The 22,709-nt window shown below is 37.5% G+C and overlaps 1 protein-coding gene and 1 pseudogene across 10 annotated transcripts in view; one reads left to right on the plus strand and one right to left on the minus strand.

The window, feature by feature from the left end:
* FHIP1A (FHF complex subunit HOOK interacting protein 1A) overlaps nucleotides 1–4,316 on the minus strand; it is a 208,576-nt gene extending 204,260 nt beyond the window's left edge. For 7 of the 10 annotated variants that reach the window (XM_039875970.1, XM_039875973.1, XM_039875971.1 and 4 more), the window contains exons 1-2: nucleotides 3,690–3,963; nucleotides 2,932–3,088 (exon numbers count right to left, since the gene is read on the minus strand). The gene's annotated coding sequence lies outside the window, so the exon portion shown is untranslated. Of the gene's footprint in view, nucleotides 1–2,931; nucleotides 3,089–3,689; nucleotides 3,964–4,037 lie in introns of those variants that run through there. The other 3 variants (XM_039875966.1, XM_039875967.1, XM_039875962.1) reach the window with 2 other exon arrangements.
* Nucleotides 4,317–20,339: 16,023 nt separating this feature from the next.
* On the plus strand, nucleotides 20,340–20,458 carry LOC120613692 (uncharacterized; annotated as a pseudogene).
* Nucleotides 20,459–22,709: the final 2,251 nt, after the last annotated feature.

Genomic DNA, 22,709 nt, shown 5'->3' on the forward strand with positions numbered 1-22,709 from the left:
AAATATATTTTAACACAGAGAGAAATTTGGGGAGAAAATCATATACCTATTTATAGCAGTTCCTCCAGAATATAAGATTACAGTGTACTTTAACTTTCAAATTACTTATTTCTGTAATGTTTAAATGTTGAATAATGTGTATTATGTATATAATCAGAAAAAAATAAAGTTTTAAGTTAATGATATAATTGGAGGGAAGTAGGAGAAAACCTTATGCATAATGAAAAGGAAAGACTTAGGGTCTTAGAACTTTTCTATAATAGCTCTAAAATGTCATCTGCCTTTACCTCTCTTTTGGAAGACAGCGATAGCCTCATTCTCAGAACTTCAAAATTAAGCATCACATGCGGATATTGGAAAAGCCCCTTTAACATCTCCCATTAGTCATAGCTGCTCAGGATAAAAGTTTAGCCTACATCCCAGTATTTATCAAATTCAACTGAGCAACACTGTCACTTCCAAATAGCTGCAGACAAACTGAATAAGCGTCTCTAATTCTAATTAAATTTATTGCAAATTTACAAAAAATTACAGAGCCTGCTAACTCTAAAGATATTTGAAACATTTTCATAATGGAAATATGAGGAATTCTGAATCTACAGTCCTGTAACCTATACAAATATAACAAAAACTATATAGAAAAAGAGAGAATTGCCTAGAAAGTTAACTGAAGAATCACAAGTGTGGGGAAAATGTCCACCTGCCTGGGGAAAGGTGTGAACTTGTGCTGAAAAAGGTCTGCCTCTACAGTCATGTGACCTTGACAAAACATTTAAACTTCTCAATTTCCTCACCTGAAAAATGGAATAGCTGAGAACAACCTCTGTGATCTCTTACAGATCTAAAGTTCTGAAAATAGACCTTTACTCTATCTTTACCAAAGGATTTTTTAAAAAGAATGTACATGTACATAATCTAAAATATAAGGTATAAAGTTATAAGGTACTAGCCATAAACAGCAGACTCCTGCCTGGCTCCTACTCATCCTGAGTTCCATTCCCCAAAAGAAGCTCCTTCAACTCTTCAAGATGTTTAAGTAATTACTTTCATATTTGTAAATCGCATGCTTACATTGCTATTTCCTTATTTTTTCCAATTTTAGACATTACCAAAAGTTCTTTATTTAATCTACTGGGGATATTGATTCACCCAACCCATCCATCTATCCAGGTATAGCCATACTGTTGAGATGCAAAAGACACGAATGTTACATACACGTATTGATGTGTACATATTTATAGATAGTCCTGTCTCTAATTATGGGCAGTCTGGTTAATAAGAAATGACATCCCATTTCACATCCAACCACTTCACAAAATGTAGCAGAGAAAAAAAATAAAACATGGCCTCTAAGTCAGAAATCCTGAATTTGGATCTGAGTCTACCACATACAGGAGCTAAGTACACATATCAAAGTTCTTTATTTTCTCCGAGTCTCACCTGTTTTCCTCTTGTGTAGCCCGAATATAATAGCACACACTACAAAATGGTTAAATCACATAGCACCAATATTTTACATGTCAAAGCACTTGGTTAATCATAAAGCACTACAGATTGTATTTACTAAGAGATCCCCATAAATGAAGTCCCTGAAGTTATTGGACACTCTTGAGCACTGTTTCCTTACACAGACTAAAATCTAAGAGTGGGAAGCTTCTGAGAGTAAGAGTGAAGGAGAGGTAAATCGTGTTCCAAGAACAGAATCTGAGGTCCAGCTCTGCAGAGGACCTATGTATTTCCCCATGAGACAAAAGTATACAATAAAGACCAAGTGGCTAAGCAGGGACCCGAGGAAGTGATTTTGTTTTATACTGAGTAGGAGCTTCCTTATCAAATTTTTTAAAAAGTAATATGACAACATAATTTCAAATATCACTCCTCAGTCAACTCTTATTTGTCTAAGATGTACCTCTGTATTTCTACATAATTTGTACATCTACTTCTTGATTTGTAGACGTTATCTTTTGACTTCCTATTATGGCAGAAAGAACTTTGCAGAGAAAGTGTTTTGAACCAAACTTGGGAGGTTATCATGAAGAACTGTCCAGCAATGTATTACTCTGACTCTGTGGTAGAATAGTCCTTTCACTTCTAGTCTTCAAAGGCCTACATGAAAGCTACACAACATATAGTGTCTATTTAGAGGCAAGAAGGAAACTAGCTGGGCAGTTGGGTCTAAATTAGACTACTCTAAATCTTCCCCTGAATTTAGTTCGCTGATGCTCAGTTTCTCCTGCCTTTTCCACCAGCCCCACACAGTTTAAGCTTGTTCCAAAAGCTACAGGATAAATGACAAATGGGACTCCAAACGTAATTTGTCAAGACAAGCCATGGACACAATTCTTATGAGCTCTATGGAAAGGGATTAACTGAAGCTAAAAGAAACCATTCTTTAATTATCTGAAAAGTTATCTAAAGTCAACAAGTATTTTGCATTAAAGAGCAAATATACAGACTGAATCTCTTGCTCAATTCTATCCAGTGAAGACAATTGAAGTGCTCCAGATGTGGACTTCGGCTGTAATACACTAGGTTTGGGCAGTATCTGAGACAACATCCTGTCTAGTGCCTGAAGTACAAGCAAACTTAAGGTCAGGCGGGTGATCCTGCCAAACAAGCATGGTACATTAAAGAGAGGAAATCTTTTCTCTCATTAACCCACAGGATAAAAGTGATTAAGCAGGAATTATTTTTCAATGACCTACATAATTTCATCAGGGCTGCTGTGGCTATTAACAGAGAACAGCTGACTTCCTAATGAGATGAATTTGACAGCAGGATCCTTTCAGAGAAGCCAGGGAGTGGTTCCAGTTTACAAGGTAGCAACTACTGGTGTGCATTGTTTACTGCCACTCCTCAACTGTCTCTTCTCTGGGGCTCCTTCTCTACACCTGGATTTTCCCCTTCCATGGATGGCAGAGGCTGCAGTACCTGCTGAATGGATTTGCTAAGAATGGATGGATCCAGGTGGGCTAATTCATTAGATCTGCTCACGTGATTCCCAAAGCCCCAAGCGAACACGGCTACCGCTGCCACTAACACCTCGCTCTGGCCAGTCTTGAAATAGAACAGCAGCTAGTTCCACTCCCTAGAAGAAGGTTTAACAAGGGAGCTTTGTTGAGATCGGGGCGGGACACACACACACACACACACACACACACCCCAACCACCACCACTACCTGAAAGCAGTTTCACTAGAGAACTTTTGAAATTGAGCAACAGCCACCAAACAAGTAAGTCTTTACACTAGTAAAGTGCTGCAAACCTCAAAGTAGCACCGCCTCCTTCTCTTGCGTATGCAAGGAGGTTTGGAGAGGAAAATTGAGCTCAGATATCTCCGCCTTTGCCAGTTTCTCCCGTAGGACCCAGCTCTGTGGCCCCAGGGACCAAGAAAGGGGTGAAAGCCCTGATGACATCTTTCTCTGTTAAAACAAGCTGGCTCTCCCCTGGGGTCAGCCACCGAGTAACAGCCAGTTCCACAGATCTGAGAGCCATCTCCTCCCCGCTGTGTCTCGGCTCCACACAGCGATCTTGTTTGGGATAGTCCCACTGGGACCCCCATCCCAATATCTGCTCTTTCGACCCAGCCGAGAGATGCAGGAAAGGGACACTTCTGTTCTCCCTCCTCCCTAACTCCCTAAAATAAACGAGTGCCTCAAGCACAGATATCACAGCGGCACACCACGTACCTGTCCGCGGCCGCCGCTCCTCCTCCCAGCGCGATGCGGGACTCGCCGGACGAGTGTCCCGGGACGGTCCAGAAAGTTTGTGCTCGGGTCCTAAGGACAGCCACCCGCGCTGAGCACCGCGAGGAAGGGGAGCTGGCGCCTTGCCCGAGTCTCGTCGGTCTCTGCCTGGCTCCAACTCTACAGCAGGGCTAAGGGGAAGAAAGTAGGAGGTTGGGGAAGGTCTGAACACAACTTTTCGACGACTCACCAGCGGGTGCCCCCGCCCCCACACGCCCTTGGGGCGGGCTGGGCCGAGCTGGGCGGGGCCCGACCTGCCGAGGGACTCTGCACGCACAGGGCCCCGCCTACCTCGCCACCACCGCCGGCCACGCCTCTGCTCCCGGGACCGCGCTACCAGGTGTCGTTTCCAAGGTGAAGGAGGAGGAGCCTCTAAGAGAAAGTTTCCACTGAAACTTATACCTCAGCAGAATGGAGGACACCTCGCCCTTGAAGGCTTGCCTGTCCCCGGTACTATACCCCTTCACACAAGCACTGACACCCCCCACCAAACGAGAAAATAAACCAAAGGCTCAGTTCTTGAGTTGTGCGGAGCGCAGAAAGTCAGACAACTTCACCTGTCATGGACGTATTAGATGACTTACTTCCCAAAGGTTTGACAGCGGCTGCTGGCGCCTTCTCCCCACTCCAATTTCTACCTCCGCCCTACCGTAGTTTGAATTTTAAAAGGCTAACAAAGTCCCGAGAGAGTTAAATGATGGAAACGTTCTCCTGTTATGTTATTCTACTGGCAAACTCCCTGAAGTGTGCAGAGGGAGGTTTGTCTCAGCAGAAGTTAATGCCAGGAAGAGAGGAGGATGTTGCTGTTCAGTTGTTTTAAGGAGAGTGTCATCGGAGTTGTGAGAATGGTGCGCGTCACATTCGCTGGCAATTCCTCACCTCACCCCACCCCACCCCACACCACTCCGTCCCACAAATAAGCACTCTAATTTGGACGGTTCTACGGCAAACATGAAACTTCAATTCATGACTCCCTGGAAGATGGGAGCGCAGGTTCAGAAGTTATTTCCCTACCACCCTGGGTGCTGGTGGTGGCCTTCAGCACTACCTCGTGTCCCAACATCCTTCCAGAGTGCACATCTCTGACCCCAGACCGCCAGATTCCCAGTTTGCCGGCTGTGCTTCATTAGACTCTTTAGGCTGTGCTCACTGCCTCTCTGGGCAGAGAACCAACTCCACTTCCCTTTCCTCTGTCTCCCACCCCCGCAACCTCAGCCAAGTCCATGTTCTTCTTTCTAGACTTTAAATCCAGGAGGAGGAATCACATTCTTGGTTAGAGGCTCTCTTGGCATTTTCAGAGCCCCTGTGGTTGGTGTGGCTGAAACCTGAGGTGAGCCACAACCGGGCAGGTTGGGCCATACCACCGCTGGCAAAGGAGGATGTGGAGGCGTTTCCACTGCAGTAGCATACTGCTGGCACCTCACCAAATTCTCCTTTGGATGAAGTATCTTCCTCTCTTCATTCTCTGTGAATGGCATCCAGAGATAACCCAAATCAGGTATATGTAGTTTCAAATTCGCTCTTGCAACTATGGTAATGGGATGATGTAAACATCACACTTCCTTCTAAGACTATCTACCACCGCTGCTATGTCTGTGCGTGGCAGCAGGAACAAATGTTGCACTTGTTGCCAAGTACTCTCAGGGCTCACCAGCCTTTAACCTATAACAAGTGCAGGCAGGTGGCTCCTAAGGAAAAGCTGGGGAAGGACAAGGGAGATTGAAATGAGAGTTGAAGCCAGGAAGTTCTGCACAGCACTTCACCTTGGCCAGCCCTAATAACTGGTTGTGAAGGAATCATTCATTTATTCAACCAACATTGATTTGAGTGCTTTATGCATGCTCGGCATTCTTCTAGGGGCTGGGGACAGGGCGGAAAATAAAAACAAAAATCCTAGCCTTCATGAATCTTACCACCCTGGTGGGAAATGCAGATTATAAAAATAACGACAACAAAAAAAATGTGGGCTGCCATATGATTAGAAATGCTATGGAGAAAAATTAAGCAGAGAGAAGACATAAGGAATATGAAGGAGTGAGGGAGTACTCTTAAATAAGGTGATCGAGGAAAGCCCCTGGGGGAGGTGATATTTGAACAAAGGCCAGAAGGAGGTTAAGGAGCAAGATTTCTGGGCAAATGACTTTCAAGGCAGAAAGCAAAGCAAGTACAAAAGCCCTGAGGCAGAAATATGCCTGAGTGTGCTAGGAACAACCGAGAGGCCAGGGTGTCAGAGTGGAGAAGATGAAGTGAGAGATAAAAGAGGTAGAGATGACCCAGATGGGTGAGGATTCTACTCAAGTGAGTTAGGAGCCATTGGAGGGTTTGAAGTAAAAAAAAAAAAAGACACATTCTAATAGGATCACTTTGATTTCTGGATGGAGAATAGACACCAGGAGGAAGGGCTGCAGCAGAGACCAAATAGAAGGCTATTGAAATAAATCAAGATCATGAGGAGAGTGACGTGGCGTAGGGAAATTAGGGTGGAAGTGAAGAGCTGATGGAGATTCGTCACAGACTGCATGTGGAGTAGGAAAGAAAGAAAGCAAGGATGATACTGAGGATTTTGAAGGCCTGAGCAGGTGCAAGGATGGAATTGCTATAGCAAAATGGAGACTTCAAAAGGAACAGATTGAAGGTGAAATCAAGAAGGGCAAAGGGAATACAGGAAAGAAAGTTCACACAATTTGAATGATCTTCAATTTCCTCAGCTTACAAAATGAAGAAAGGACATACTTCATTAAGGTTCTTTTAAGGATAACATGGATAAATGTAGTGAAGTGTCTAGCACAGACCCTGACACATGGCAGGATCTTAGGAGTGTTCCCTCTCTACAAATATCAACTACATACATATCTGTTATGCCCTCTGGGAGTTAAACGGAATCATTGTTTTAGAGGAATAAGTCTTACTAGAATAAAAGGGTTGGGGAGACAAGAAAGGACATGAAATGAAAACATAAGAAATGAAGTCCCAAGGGGCCTAATAAAATTTACCTGTGATAGTAGTTTCTCCTCAGTTCTCCTTCCTCAAGGGGACAAACTAAAGTATTAGAATTTGGAAAATGAGTTTGAAATATGAAAAATTCGTAATAAAACAAAAAAATCCACAGTATAGGTAATAAACAAAGAATTTTGGTTATCTTTTATAAAGAATTCTTTCAATTAAAAGATATAAAAATATTCAAAGGAGATAAACAGAAAATTCTAAAAAAAATAGACAATATATTTATTTTAAAAGTCTAACCATACTAATTACGGCTAGAATGAGAGGCAATTATTTCTAGTTATAAATTTGGCAAGGATTAGAAAAAATAATTATGCTTATTGTTGGATGTTGTACAATATCATACTATGCTGAAGGAAGTATAAATTACAATAATTTTTAGCTATTTATATCTAAATCTTTAATATATATATACTTTAAACCAGAAATTTTACTTCTATAAATTTTTCCTAATATTCAAATATTTGCTAAAAATTTATATATGAGCATGTCCATTACAGTGTCACTTAAATATAGTGAAAAAGTCAAACAGTCTTTAATAATCAACAAGACAGAATTATGATAAGCAATATACGTTGTGTTATGGCCATGTTATATTATAGGTAGATTGTTCACTATCTTTTAAATGGAAACGTATTTACAATATATTATTGTATAAAATAAGTCTACTACAAACATATGTAAAGTCCACCTTAAAAATGTTAATATTATCTCCGCACTATGATGACAGTTTATTTTTATGCTCGTCTTTGTCCTTCCTCCAGTTCCAAGTTTTCTGCCATAAGCAAGTACCACATTCTCTCAGGAGTGGAATTTCTGGATAGTAGGCTATATAAATATTGAATTGGTACTGCAAGTTTTCCAAAGTAGTTATACCAATTGACACTCCCACCAGCACTATACAAGAGTTCTAGTTTGAAACAATGCATTTTTAAGAGCAGCATCCAATAAACAGACATTGATTTGAACCCTACTGCTTTGAAAGTTACAGTAATTAAGCAGAAGTTAGAAATAAGTATATTGGTTGTGAATGCATATGTTAATAATGCAATATCGGCCTTTTCTAAATGTACTTTTGATTAATTTATCTCATTTTACCAGTTTTAGCTGTTATACACAATATGTCAAAAGCACTGAAATTATATTTCTTTAATGCAGAAGCCAGAAAAGACTCCTTTCTCTTTTTCTTACCTCTTTTATTCCCAGTTGTAGTCAGATTAAATCTAAATTTAAATTATCTTCTAAAGCTGCTTCTCTTAAAAAGAGCTCAGAAATGAACAATGTATATTCTGTTTGAATATTAATCATCCTGTCAAGAAATCCTTCTAACAAATAAATTAATAAAAACCTGTTGCTTTTGAATGGTCTCATCTCCTATGAAAATTTTCAAGCAGTCACGGACTACTCTACTTATGTAAGGTTTATTATTAAAACTCTTCTCAAATCCATTTGTCTTCTTTAAAATGAATCAGTATAGCATGTTAAGAGCCTAGGCTCTGGAGCAAGTGCAGCTGACAGACATGTATTCAAATCTCACTCTACCACTTTCCAGCTTTGTGATCTGGATCTAGTAACTAAATAACTTCATTTCTGGCTGTGCCTTAGCTATCTTTCTAAAGAGATAATCATAGTACCTGTATCACTGATTTTCAACAAGGATTGTATATCTCTATACATATTGATGAGAACAGTCTAGGGTATATAATAAGCACTCAGTAAGCTTAGTTTAAGGCAAATTATCATAAGGAAAAATTCTAAACATGAAGATTTATGTACAAGTACTGTCACATCAGCTAGATTTTATAATATCAAACTTTTATAAATAACTGTCAAATAGAAATAAACTAAATTATGTTCCATCCAAACATAGTCTACCAAATGGTATGACCTCAGTTTTATAAAAAATTTAAAATAAGCCAAAGCAATCCTGAAAAAGAAGAACATAGTTGGAAATATCATACTCCCTGATTTCAGACTATACTACAAAGTTATAGCAATCAAAACAGTATGGTACTGGCACAAAAACACGTAGGTTAATGGAACAGAATAGAGAGCCCAGAAATAAATCCATGCTTACATTGTCAATTAATCTACAACAAGGTGGCAATAACATACGATGGAGAAAAGACAGTCTCTTCAATAAATGGTGTTGAGAAAGCTTCACGGATACATGCAAAAAAATAAAGTTAGACCACTTTCTTACATCATATACAAAAATAAACTCAAAATGAATTTAAAAATGTAAGACCTGAAACTGTTAAACTTTTTGCTTTATAAACTAAGTTATATTTTTTTAATCTGTCTCCCTAGGCAAGGGCAACAAAAGCAAAATTAAATACTTGAAACTAACCAGCATTTTCACAGCAAAGGAAACCATCGATAAAACAAAAAGGCAATCCACTGAATGAAAGATTTTCAAAAATGATATATCTGATAAGAGGTTAATATCTAAAATATATAAAGACCTCATACAACTCAACATTTAAAAATCCAATTAAAAAATGGGGAGAATACCTGAATAGGCATATTTCCCAAGGAGACATACGCATGGCCAACAGACAGGTGACAGTCAACACCACTAATCATCAAGAAATTGCAAATCAAAACTACAATGAGCTATCACCTCACACCTGTCAGATTGACTATTATCAAAAAGACAACAAGTAAGTGTTGAAGATGTGGAGAAAAGGGAACCTCATGCACTATTGGAATTGCGAACTGGTGCGGCTCTATGGAAAACAGAATGGAGGTTTCTCATAAAACTAAAATATGAACTACCATACAACCCAACCATTCCCCTTCTGGTTATCTATCTGAAGAAAACAAGAACACTAATTTGAAAAGATATATATACTCTCATGTTCATTTCAGCATTATTTACCATATCCAAGATATGGAAAAAACCTAAGTGTGCATCAGTGAGTGAATAGATATATGTAGTATATATACACAATGAAAGACTATTGAGCCATAAAAAAGGAAATCTTGCAATTTATGACAACATGGATAGACCTTCAGGGCATTATAGTAAGTGATGTAAGTCAGAAAAAGACAAATACCATATGACCTCACTTATACATAGAATCTAAATAAACAAACCTAAACTTATAGATACAGAGAGCAGATTGGTGGTTGCCAGAGGCAGGAGTGGGCAAAATGTTGAAAGGGATCAAAAGGTATAAACTTCCGGTTATAAAATAAGTCATGGGGATGTAATGCACAGCATGGTGACTGTTGATAATACTGTATTGCTTATTTTAAAGGTGCTAAAAGTAGATATTAAAAGTTCTCATCACAGGAAAAAATTTGTAACTATATAATGACGAAAGTTAACTATGCAATATAAATACTGAATTATGCTTTACACCTGAAACTAATGTTATAATTATACCTCAATTTAAAAAATTTTGTAATAATATTTGACCAAAACCTTGATAGTTTGTAGATTTTCAATAAATAAGATTAGTAAAGAAAATATTTCTTGTGAAAAAAGAATATTAACAATGACACAGTGACATGGAGCTAGAAAGCTATATTTAAGGAGTGGGATATAGCACACCTGGACCAAAAATGAGTATAAACCAAATAAACAGCTTTGCAAAGAGTTCACATAAATTCGAAATACCCAGCTACACATGTGATATTATCCTTGTCTAGAGCTGGATATTGGTAAGTCCCTAACCTGACAAGATTGTTACATGTGATGTGTGAAAGACCTTACTGTTTCATGGTCACAGTTCTTACATGACAGCCACAAAGCCCTGGTTCTTTCTCATTAAGGAAAGATGGTTCCTGGGTCCATGAATATTTTTAAAGCCTCTTCTGATATTAATTGGTCCAATTTTTTTAACATATTCAAGTTTTCATGACAACTGAGGGCATTTTTTTTCTCCTCTCTTCACAGGAGTCACCCATTCTAACTGGTCGGTGAGAAACTTTTTTAAAAAACAGAGGTGAAAACTCTCCCATTTTCCAAGTCACCTATTTCTTTTGTTCTTTTCTGTTTTGTCTACTGTTAACAGTCTTAAGAATTTTTGCCATTTATCTTTTAGATTTCTCACAAAATATGTTCTCTTCATGCCCCACTACATACCTTTTATACTGGATGCTTAATCCTCAGTCTTAGGCTACAAAATGGCACATTAAACTCTCACATACTTAAGAAATCTATAGCCAATTTGAAGAGCTTTCTCTGAGTAGGCAGTGAGAGATTATAATTAAGCTACTATGTGGAGTTTTAAAAAGGAAAAATTCAACAGAAAATCATAGCCACAGTGAACTCTTGATTATTCATTGGATAAAACTGCATGAATAATTGAAATCCACAGGTTATCCTAATAAAATCTGTTTCCCTCTATCTTAGATCATTTGGGCTGCTACAAGACTAGGTGGCTTATTAACAACAGGAATCTATTTCTCACAGTTCTGGAGGTTGAAAGTCCAAGATTAAGATGCTGGCGTGATTGGGTGAAGGCTTCCTTCTAGGTCACAGGCTTCCCACGGTATCCTCACATTGTGAAAAGAACGAAGGAGAGCTCACAGGCCTCTTTTATAAAAGCACTAACACCATTCACACAGGCTCCACCCTCCTGACTTAATAACCTCTTAAAGGCCTCACCCCCTAATACCGCCTTGGGGGTGAAGTTTCGACACGTGCATTTTTGAGGGACACAGTCAGACGATAGCACCCTCTATAACCATTAGCCCTTATTTCCTATCTTAATTCCCACTTAATCACAACTCTGATCATCAAAATTTAGAAAGGTGGCAGGACTATAAAATTCACTGTTGTAGTTAGCAAAGGGATTATTGTTTGTAAATGAAATGTATCCGAGTGAAGGATTATGGGAACTCACATTAGAACACAGCCATATATCTTAACATGTGAGTCCTGGGAGTTATTCAGCAGGACTTTTTATTCAGTTAAAAAAGCAGATAGCAGATTGAAATCATCTTCAAAGGAAAGCATTAAAAAAAGCAGTCCTTCCAACAAATACAAAAATCTGTAAGAAGAGATGGTGAAAACTCAAGAATAAGGACCATCAGGAAACACCTTTACACGGAGTGTGCATTCTCCTAACCCATAGGGACATCAGAATCACCTGTGAACTTGTTAGAAATAAAAATGTTTTGGCCCTGCCTTACACCTACCAATCATGGGGTTTAGGGCCTAGCAATGTGTTTTAACAAGCTTGCCAGGTGATTCTGATGCATCGTAAAGTTTGAGAACTTCTGGTGTAAAACACAGTGGGGAAATGTTTAAAGGGCAACTCTTTATATACCTCATTTACATTCCTCTAATTCTAAATATCCATTGGATTTGGCTACCTGCAGCTTATCTATGATTTTGCAAAATGAAAACTATCAGATATAGCATAAAGAAAGGCATGTATGATGTCCTGTTATCAAAATAATTCCTGATCTAAGCCTATTAGGTTCACCGCTCTCCATTTCAGTCTTCAGGGCTTACCTCTAGGATATAAAACACTTGGCTCTTCTGATTCCTCCCTTTATCCTCTACTTCTCCTTACCCACCTCCAGCCTTCTCTGTGTCCACAGTCTTTGACGATGAATTTCAGTTTCTCGTTATTTCCCAGAAGTTGTGAAAGTATAATTGATGAACAGTAAAATTTCTAAAGCTAGGTAGATTTAGAAAAAATAAGAGGCTTTATCTGTAGCCTGGATATTCAGTTCTGCAATATAGAATTGAGGGGTTTTTATTATTATTATTATTCTAGGCTTGTTTACAGTTCTTTAGCATATTTCATTTGCAGGCATTTTTCCTTTTGAGTGTGTTTCATGAAGTCAGAATATGATACCATTAAGATAAAATAATTGCCATTATTTATCAAAGAGGCATATGATACAGTTCCAAAAAATAGCACAAGCAGAATATCATTTAAGAGCTCATTAAAAATGTATAAATTGTCAAAGTTGGATTCTCTCTAGTATCAGTAAATAACTTGGCCTGGCAGATGTTAACTGTCTGTAAATACAATTAACTTATAATGGGGTTACATCCCAATAAACCCACCGTAAGTTGAAAATGTCATAAGACGAAAATGTACTTACTACATCTAACATACTGAACATCATAGCTTAGCCTAGTCTACCTCAGTCACGCTCAGAATACTACGTTAGCCTACAGTGGGACAAAATCATCTTGCTGCCACTGCCCAGCATCATAAGAGAGTATTGCTATCCTGGAAAAAGATCAAAGTTCAAAATTCGAAGTAAGGTTTCTACTGGATGCATACCTCTATTGCACCATCATAAAGTCAAAAACTCCTAAGTGGAATCATCCTAAGTCAGGGACTGTCTGTATTGTTAAAAGCAATATGTTGAATTAGGAACATATTAGAATGCATGTATTCCCCCTCTTTTATTGAATCTAGAAACTATCTGTTACTACAATAAGTAAAGCAAATAAACAGTGATCATCACATAGTGAACTGTTGTTTAATTTTGTAATGGTGGAAATCTTTCAAGCACAGTGATCTCATCCTTGGATGCATATTAATATCACCCAGGGGGGCTTTTAAAAGCACCAATAAATTCCCAGGCTGTATTCCAAAATAATCACATAAAAATCTCTGGGGGTAGAAACCAGATATTGGTAATTTTTAAAGCTTCGCTAGGTAATTCTAAGGTAATCAGGGCTAAGAACCATGTTGAAGTTGATGAAGGCCCTTTTATAGAAAGGATTATATTTAGTGTGGTTAAACTAGACAGAGAGCCTGAGGACATGAATGAGACACTATTGATGATTATTATCATTACTAAATCCTTAGCTCACAACCATTGCATGTCACTCCATTTATTCAAAAATCTCCCATAGCTCTACAAAAACTAAATTAAAATGGATCAAAGAGCAAAACATAAGAGCTAAAACATGAGTATTAAAACTCTGAAAACAGAAGGAAAAATTTTCATGACATTAGATTTGGCAATGATAGCTTGGATATGACATCAAAGCACAGGCAACAGAAGTGAAAAAAATTGGATTACATCAAAATTAAAAACTCCTGTGCATCAAAGAACACAATCAACAGAGTAAAGGGTGACCTACGGGATGGGAGAAAATAGTTGCAAATCACATAGCTGAAAAAGGGGTTAATATCCAGACTATAAAAAGAACTCCTACCACTCAACAACAAAAAAAACAAACAACCCAATTTAAAAAATGGGCACCGGACTTAACGAGACACTTCTCCAAAGAAAATATACAAGTGGCAACAAGCACATGAAAAAGATGCTCAGCATCACTAATTGTTAGGAAAATATAAATCAAAAGCAAAATGAGATACCATCTTAACACTCATTAGGATAGCTATTACCAAAAACCAGAACATAACAAGTATAGGCATACCTCATTTTACTGCTCTAAGCTTTATTGAACTTCACAAGTGTTGTGTTTTTTACAAATTAAAGGCACCCTCCACCAGGAAAAATATTACGACTTGTTTCATTTCAATATTCACTTTATTGCGGTGGCCTGGAACCAAACATGCAATATCTCTGAGGTGTGCCTGTACTGGCACGGATGTGGACAACTGGAACCCTTGGGCACTGTTGGTAGGAATGTAAAATGGTGCAGCTTTTATGAACAACACTATGGTGGTTCCTCAAAATATTAAAAATGGAATTTCTATATTATCCAGCAATTCCATTTCTGGGTATATACCCAAAAGAACTGAAGGCAGGATCTCAAAAATATATTTGTACGCCTACGTTCATAGCAGCATTACTCACAACAGCCAAAAGGTAGAAGCAACCTAAATGTCCATTAACTGGTGAATGGAGAAACTATGGAAAAGGTACCCATTTATGTTCTGAGTGCACGGCAAACTCAGAAGAGTATTACTGTTATACGTGTATTAGCGTTGTTAATAGTGCCTAATGTTTATTGAGTAATTGCCATGTGCTCGGGACAATGCTATGCACTTGTGGAAGCCCAGTTGCTCCTCTTGGACCTCCAATCGCCTCAATCTGAGCCTCAGATACTGGGCTCTGACACTATGTTCTGTTTGGACCAAGCTTCCCATGGGTTGCTCTGAGCCAGTGCCTGAGCATGATAGAGATACAAAAGCAGGCTCAGTCCTTGAGACACCTGACTCCTCTGACAGGCAACTAACTGGCTAGGGGCCTCCCCAGCAGCCTTGGCAAACTGTGAGATAGCCCGCATGGGCAGTCCAGGATGCTCCCATCCAACCTGCCTTCTTTCTTTACCTCCAAACTCACAGACTGACTGGTGGCCTGGGGGCTCTCCTACCTCTGCCAGCTCCCTATCTTCTCACTGGGGAAAATCTAAAAAGTAATCTTACCTCTCATAGGACCTGGCCTAACACAGTAAACTCATTATTTCAGTAAATGCTTGTAACAACAATTGTACTATGAGTATCTCCACTTTTTAAATAGGAAAACCGAGGTTTAGCAAGATCATAAACTCACAAGTGGTGGAAATTTGATTTGAACTCTAGGCTTTCTGACCCTAAAACCAACACTTTCAATTAGTACATAAATAACAGAAACTGTAATGTGGATGGTTCTTTTATCTACTAAATATTTGTGTCTTTTTTAGTTTAGAAAAAAATGTTCTAAATATGGGAAAATACAGTGAATAGTATAGCAAACATCCACATACTTATTACTCACAATTAACAAAAATGATCGGGTTGTCAAATGAGCTGTTGATTTTTTAAAAATATTTAAATAATAAAAAAATACACTCAAACATTACAGATAGAATACTCAGCCCCAGGCTCATTGCCTTTCTTCTCTCCTCATAGGCAACCATTTTAATGATTTTGCTGTGTCCTTCCATTCCATATTTTTTTAAATTTTAATAACTACATCTGTATCCATAAGAATATATTGTTTTGTGTGTTTCTAAATTTTACATTAATGGATGAATAATATCAGTATGTCTTTTTTGCAGTCTGCTTTTTTAACTATAAACTATATTTTTAACATTAGTTCACATTACTAGCTCATTCTTCTAAGCCAATAGTTCTCAACAGGAAGCAATTTTGCCTCACCAGGGAACATTTGGCAATGTCTGGAGATATTTTTGGTTGTCATAATAGGGGAAGAAGAAGAGGTGCTACTGGCATCAAGTGGGCAGAGGCCAGGGATGCTGCTAAATACCCTACAATGCACAGGACAACCTCCACCCCCACCAAGAATTATCTAGTTTAAAATGCCAGTGCCAAGGTTGAAAAATCCGGATTTAAACCAATGATTCTCAAAGTGTGTTCCCTGACCAGCAGCACCAGCAGCACCTGAGAACTCCTTAGTATGCAAATTCTAGGCTACGCCCCTCACCCAATGAATCAAAAACTTTGAAGGTACGGCCCTGCAATCTACGGTTTAACAAACCCTCTGGGTAATTCTGATGAACAGTAAAGTGAGAATCTCCAATCTAAACTATCGAATATTATTCAATTGTACGGAAACACTCCTTTTTCTTTATCCTGGGAACCATTTCACATTTATTATGAAAACAATGTTCTCTGTATATGACATTCCTTTGTCTTCCTATTCTATACCATAAAACATACATACTCCCATAACAAATGCAAATGGATATTTTCATAGTAATAAATATCTACTGAATGCTTACCATGTGCTTGGCATTATAATAAATGTTTTTCATCTATTAAATGCTTATAACAACCGCAGGAAGTGCTGGTATTACCCAATTTTACTGCTGAGAATCTAAGTAGTTAAATTATTTGCTTAAGGTTACACAATTTAGTGTTCAGCTGAGCCAGGCTTTGGAGCCAGGCTTTGAAACCAGGCTGTCTGGGACTAGAGACTGTTTCCTTGACATTACACATACTTCCAGAAACACAGACCATGTCATTTTGGCTTAATGTTCAGAACCTAGTATAATGAATGATATAACCAAATATTTAACGAAGAAATAGTGTAAGAAGGAGAAAACGGGTGCAGTGAAGATGGAATCTAATCTGCACTGGCATGCTTCCGTCAAGCATGGAATCCACATTTTATCTAAAATACCTCAAAGCACCTGCTCCACCCATATATACAGGCATTTATATTTATATCACTTAAGTGTGAATCTCTCCATGAGGAAGAATCTGGTTTCTCAACACTGCTTGTTTATTTTAGATTATAAACAGGATTTGGAATCAGGTTGAATTCTGGTCTAAGCACATGAAAAACAGATACTAAAACCTTAATGGCATTTTTTAACCCAAAAGAAAAACCTTAATGGTGACCTTTAAACATTTACTGTGGTTTTAATTTTTCTTGAGTGTCACATTCTACATTGATGTAGTATGAAAAGTTTACTGACTTTCATCCTAAAATATTTAGGATGCCACTAGGTGTGCAACACTTCGGGCATGAGAGCACTTTTGTAAAGGGAGAGTTACTGGTATTTGAGTGGGGCAATTCTTCATTATGTAGAACTCTTCTGCACATTGCAGAAAGTTTAAACATCCCCTCCACTAACCACCAGAAGTGCTCCCAGTCACGTGACAATCAAAAATGCTCCCGAACATTTCTGAACTTTTCCTAATGCCTTGATATTCCAAATATGGCCCTTGGACCAGCATCATCAGGGTTAATGTTAGAAATGCAAAAGGTAGAGCCCACTCCAAACACAGAGAATAAGAAACTGCATTTTAACAAGTTCTCAGGTGACTTGTAAACACACTAAAGTTTGAGAAGCAGGATGTGACCATCTGTGGAGAACTAGAGAAACATTTCCCTAGAGAAGCTCTTCCTATGGATGTCAAGAGGCATGTCCAAAAACATGCACACTAAAGATACTAAACATTTTGCAAAGCAGTTCTACTTCTGATTAAAACTCAGTAACTTTGAGCATTTCTGAAAAATGAAGCCGATATCCAGTCAAAGAGTAGATGAGCATAAGTCCACCAAAACTATATGCAGTACTCAAAGCATCCTTGCCTATAGTCCATTACTTAGATATATAAGGCTTTTTTTATTTAAACAGGTTTGTGTTGGATTTCAGGTACATGCAATAAAATAGTCCTAGGAAGAACAGAGTTGGGCCAGACCGTGAAGAGTCTTAGAGGCTCTGCTGAAGAACACGAGCAGGTATTCTCAACCAGAGGTCTGTGAATGGATGACTGAAGTTCCAAATGGTTGATCCTTCCAGACTTTCTGGAAAACATATGGAGCCTATGACAGCCAGAGAACCCAACTAGTCAACTCTGGCCTGCAACAACTTTGCTCATTTAACTTAGAGTGCTAGTGATCACTTCTATGTGTGCCTTAATGAAAAAAGATACTGGGAATTATTGTTGTCAGCAAGGGGAAATCACTATAGGTTGGTCGATTTTTTTTTAATTGTGGCAAAATACACATATGAAACTTAACATTTTAACCATTTTTAAGTGTACAGCTCAGTAATATTAAGTACATTCACATTGTGCAACCTATCACTAGAACTCTTTTCATCTTACAAAATTAAACTCTGTATTACTTTAATACACCCCACAGCCCCAAGCAACTTCCATTCTACTTTCTGTCTCTATGAATTTGAATACTCTAGGAACCTCATAAAGTGGAATCATAAAGTATTATCTTTTTTGTGTGTGGCTTATTTCACTTAGCAGAATGTCTTCAGGGTTCATCCATGTTGTAGCATGTTTCAGAGCTATTATGAGTGATTTTTTAAAAAGAAAAAGAATAAAATTTCCCTCTTAAAAAATAATTCACACTGGACAGCACCCCTGTAGTTGTGGCAGGATTTATTTGTTTAGAAGAAGCAGAAGGTTAGAACGAGTTCTATGCCTGATGTGCTGCATTTCCGATTGGGAAAATATACCTGGTTTGTTTTCATTGAACCCTGGAGTCTCCAAATTGATACAATAGTAAATAAGCATTTTTTTTCTTACAAGAAATTGTAGTCTTGTAGTTCTATTCAAGTCAGGTAGAAATTTCCTGATAGTTTCAGTGAAAAGCCTGAAGAAACTTGCTTAACCAGAAAGCCATGTCAGGTGTCCAATTTATCCTGCTCACTGGTTTCTGTATTTGATAGGATGTGGTAACTGCATAAATGAAAACTAGATGACTCTAAATACAGAACCAAGTTTGATTCAGAGTTCGTTCGGTTGATTTTGTTTATGACATTCTGTAATCTTATTCATTAAAAATATATATTACACTACTTTCCACCCATCAAAGAGCTAGTTTTATTCATCTTTCATCATTAAGAAAATAGAAATTTGGGGGTGGCTCCATAGTGTAGTGGTTAGCATGTCTGCTTTGCACACAAGGTCCTGGGTTAGTGCCCCAGATGGAACCATGGCCCAGGCCCCAGGTGCACCAGGCCCGGGTGCACCAGGCCCGGGTGCACCAGGCCCGACCCCGGTAGCAGGAGGAGATGCCCCGCCTTCAGAGATCCAGCTCTTATGGGGAAATGGCAACGTCCATGGGTCAAGGGTGGAAAGTGGGAGGAATTTAACGGGGGGGAAAAAATAGAATTTTCCTCAAGAAAGATTCACAGTAAATTCATCTCTAGAGCCTTAGAAACAGTTAACCTGTGAATGCTAACAAAGTGGTCTTGAAAGAGTTGGTTGCTATTTATTTATTTATTTGGCTGATTGGCCAGTGCTTGTTACTCTGTCATATAGTGACAAGATAAAAGAGTGTGTTTCTCTGAAGAGGAGAATTCTTCTCACAGACTTAATCTTTATCTTCAAGCTCTCCTATGTTTATTCTTCTTCCCACTCATACGAAATTAAAAATATCTACTATAGATTAAAAAAAAAGTTTTAAGAAATAGTTTGCTAAAATATCCTTAAGCAATAAGCAGTAATTTTTAAAAAAACCTCAATAGAATTCAGTGCTGCAAAAGCACTTACTGTGATTCCTGCCATCATTTTGGGTAACGTAATTATTTTATCATTTATAAAATAATTTAACTTTGTAGATTTCAGTGAGCATTAGAGCATACTTAACTTAAACCATGATAGGTACAGTTTTATATCTGCAGCTCTGAATGGGTATTTTGACTTTTGTTTCTAATGTTTATCAATCATCATAATTTTTGCTATCTTTCTTTTCATTCAAAAATTTCCTAAAGTTCTGGAACTCCTAAAGGCAATAAATTAAGGAAAAGCCTTCCTCAATACAAACTTTTAAAATAGTCCTATCCAAGATCTTTATGTGTAATGACTCATTAAGGTAGAAATTTTAACTTATTAAATATAACTGGTAAAGTTACCAAAATTAAGCATTTCATGACATTATTTTCCTGTTTCATCATTCAGTTGCTTCTAAATCTTTTTAGAAAGCAGGAGTACAATGTAAGTTGGGACTATTCATGCCACTTTAATCACTGCCAAATATATACATATACATACATATATATATATATACACACACACACATATATATGTAGCTTTTGTACAGCATGGACAACATAACAATACTTAAAACTATATAGAGCTTTATAGTTTATAGTGTTTTCACAGAGTAAATAATGAAGACTTATCAGGAATTCTCAAATTAATTTCAAAACATTTTTTGATGAATTCATTGTTGTTCAACGACATCTAGCATCTGCCAAATATATATTAAGAATTTTTAGTCTACGGCCATACCACCCTGAACACGCCTGATCCCGTCTGATCTCAGAAGCTAATCAAGGTCAGGCCTGGTTAGTACTTGGATGGGAGACCTCCTAGGAAGACCAGGTGCTCTAGGTGTAAAAAATAAATAAATAAATAAATAAATAGATAGATAGATAAATAAATAAATAAATGATTTTGGACTATTAAGAGGAAAAACTTTGCTCTGAAGATATAACACATAAGGGACTTCTGTTTCCACATCTCCTGCCTGAAAAAGAAAAAGAAAGCATTCCACAATAGTGTTCAAGGCAATGGACAACAGGCAATGAAGGAGAATGATCTCTGGAAGATAGGAAACAAGCAAGGAAAGCCCTATGATTGCTACAGCTTACTACTTTAGGAGAGGTTCCAGGCTGCGGTGCAGGGAGGCAGAGCCAGGCACAGCTCAGTGGAATTTCTGAGTTGGGATGCAGTTGATAGTGTTCACAGGACAGAGTACCAGAGGAGAAAGGACTGCACAGATGCACAGAGAGATAACCCTGAAGATATACAGAAGGCCCCCTTGAGTATTCAGCAGAGTATGAACTAGTGCATGTGTATGAGGAAACTACCTGAGTCAGAGGGAAAACATTTTTAAAAGGCACAAACTGCCAAAGCTCGCTCAAGAAGAATCGGGTAACTTAAATAGCCCTATATGCTTACAAACAAAATTGAATATGTAGTTAAGAACCTTCCCCCAAAGGGCCAAATTGCTTTGCTGGTAAATACTATCAAACATCTAAAGAAGAAATAATATCAATTATACACAAACTTTCTAGAAAATTTAAAAGAAGGAAATACTTTCTGATTCATTCCATGATACTGGCATTCCCTTAACACCAAAACTAGACAAATACACATTACAAGAAAACTATAGGTCAATGTCACTCATTAACATAGATGTGAAAAAATTCTAAACAAAATCTAATAACATGACCAAGTGGGGTTTACCCCAGGAATGTAGCGTGAGCTTAACATTAGAAAATTAATCAATATGTCGCCATTTTATATTAAGAAAGAGTAACCATATGATCGTCTGAGTAAATATAGAAAGGCATTGGAAAAAAATCCAACATCCATTTTCTTAGCAAACTAGGGAACTTCCTTAACCTTATAAAAGGCATCCACAAAAAATCTACAACTAATATCATACTTAACTGTGACAGATCGAATGCATTACCTCTAAGATCAGGAACCTAGAGTGGATCAATACTTCTTTTCAACATTTTACTAGAAGTTCTGGAAAGAAAGAAAACTGCTCTTATTTTCAGACAATATGATTATCTACATAGAAAATCCAATAGAATCTACATAAAAGTCACTAGAACTAACAATGAGTTTAGTAAGGTTGTAGGAGACAAGATCAATACACAAAAATCAAAAAAAAAAAAAACTAATCTGTATGATACTATAATGGTGGATACGTGTTATTACATATTTGTTAAAACCCACCAAATGTACAATACAAAGAGTAAATCCTATGTAACATAAACTATACACTTTAGTTAATAATAATGTGTCAATATTAGCTCATCAGTTATAACAAATGTACCACAATAATTCATGATGTAAAAAAGATGAGAAACTGGGGCACGGTGAAGAGGGTATGTGGGAACTCTGTACTTTCCAATCAATTTTCCTGTAAAACTAACAGTACTCTAAAAAAGTTTATCAATTTTTAAAAACTTAGATAAGTTTTCAGTGAAATTATGTAAATTCTTCTCAAAGTGATTTCTAGATTCAATGCTATCCCAATCAAAATTCCAGAAGATTGTTTTTGGGAGAAACTGACAAGCAATTCTAAAATTCATATGGAAATGCAAAAGACCTGGAATAGCCAAAGCAACTTCGAAAAGGAAGAACAAAGTTGGATGACTAACCTTACCTGATTTTAAGGCTTATTATAACACTATAGTATTCGAAATAGATACTAGTGAGAGAGCCCCCTTTCTATATCTCATTAGGCAAATGGCTGAAAAGTCATTGACCCAGCAATTCAGTTCTAGCAACATACACTAAAAAAAAAGTATCAAACACACACAGGAACAAAGATATTAAAATCACCATTGTTCTTAGTATCTAAAAACTAGAAAATAAACAGATATTTAACAATAGGAGATTAGTTGAATGAATTTGGTACACGTGTTAAAATAAGTATGCAGCACAACCATCAAAAATCACATATTTAATGACACGGGGAAAACTTCAGTGTATATATAGTTATGTAAATTTAGCAGGTCACAAAAAAATAGGTTCCTACTTTGTTTAAAAATATCTATTTATATATCAGGAAGGATATATAACAAAATATTTACAGTTCTAAGTGAAAGAATTACCGGTTATTTTT

The sequence above is a fragment of the Pteropus medius genome, unplaced genomic scaffold, assembly GCF_902729225.1.
Source record: "Pteropus medius unplaced genomic scaffold, Ma_sr-lr_union100, whole genome shotgun sequence".
NCBI lineage: Eukaryota > Metazoa > Chordata > Mammalia > Chiroptera > Pteropodidae > Pteropus > Pteropus medius.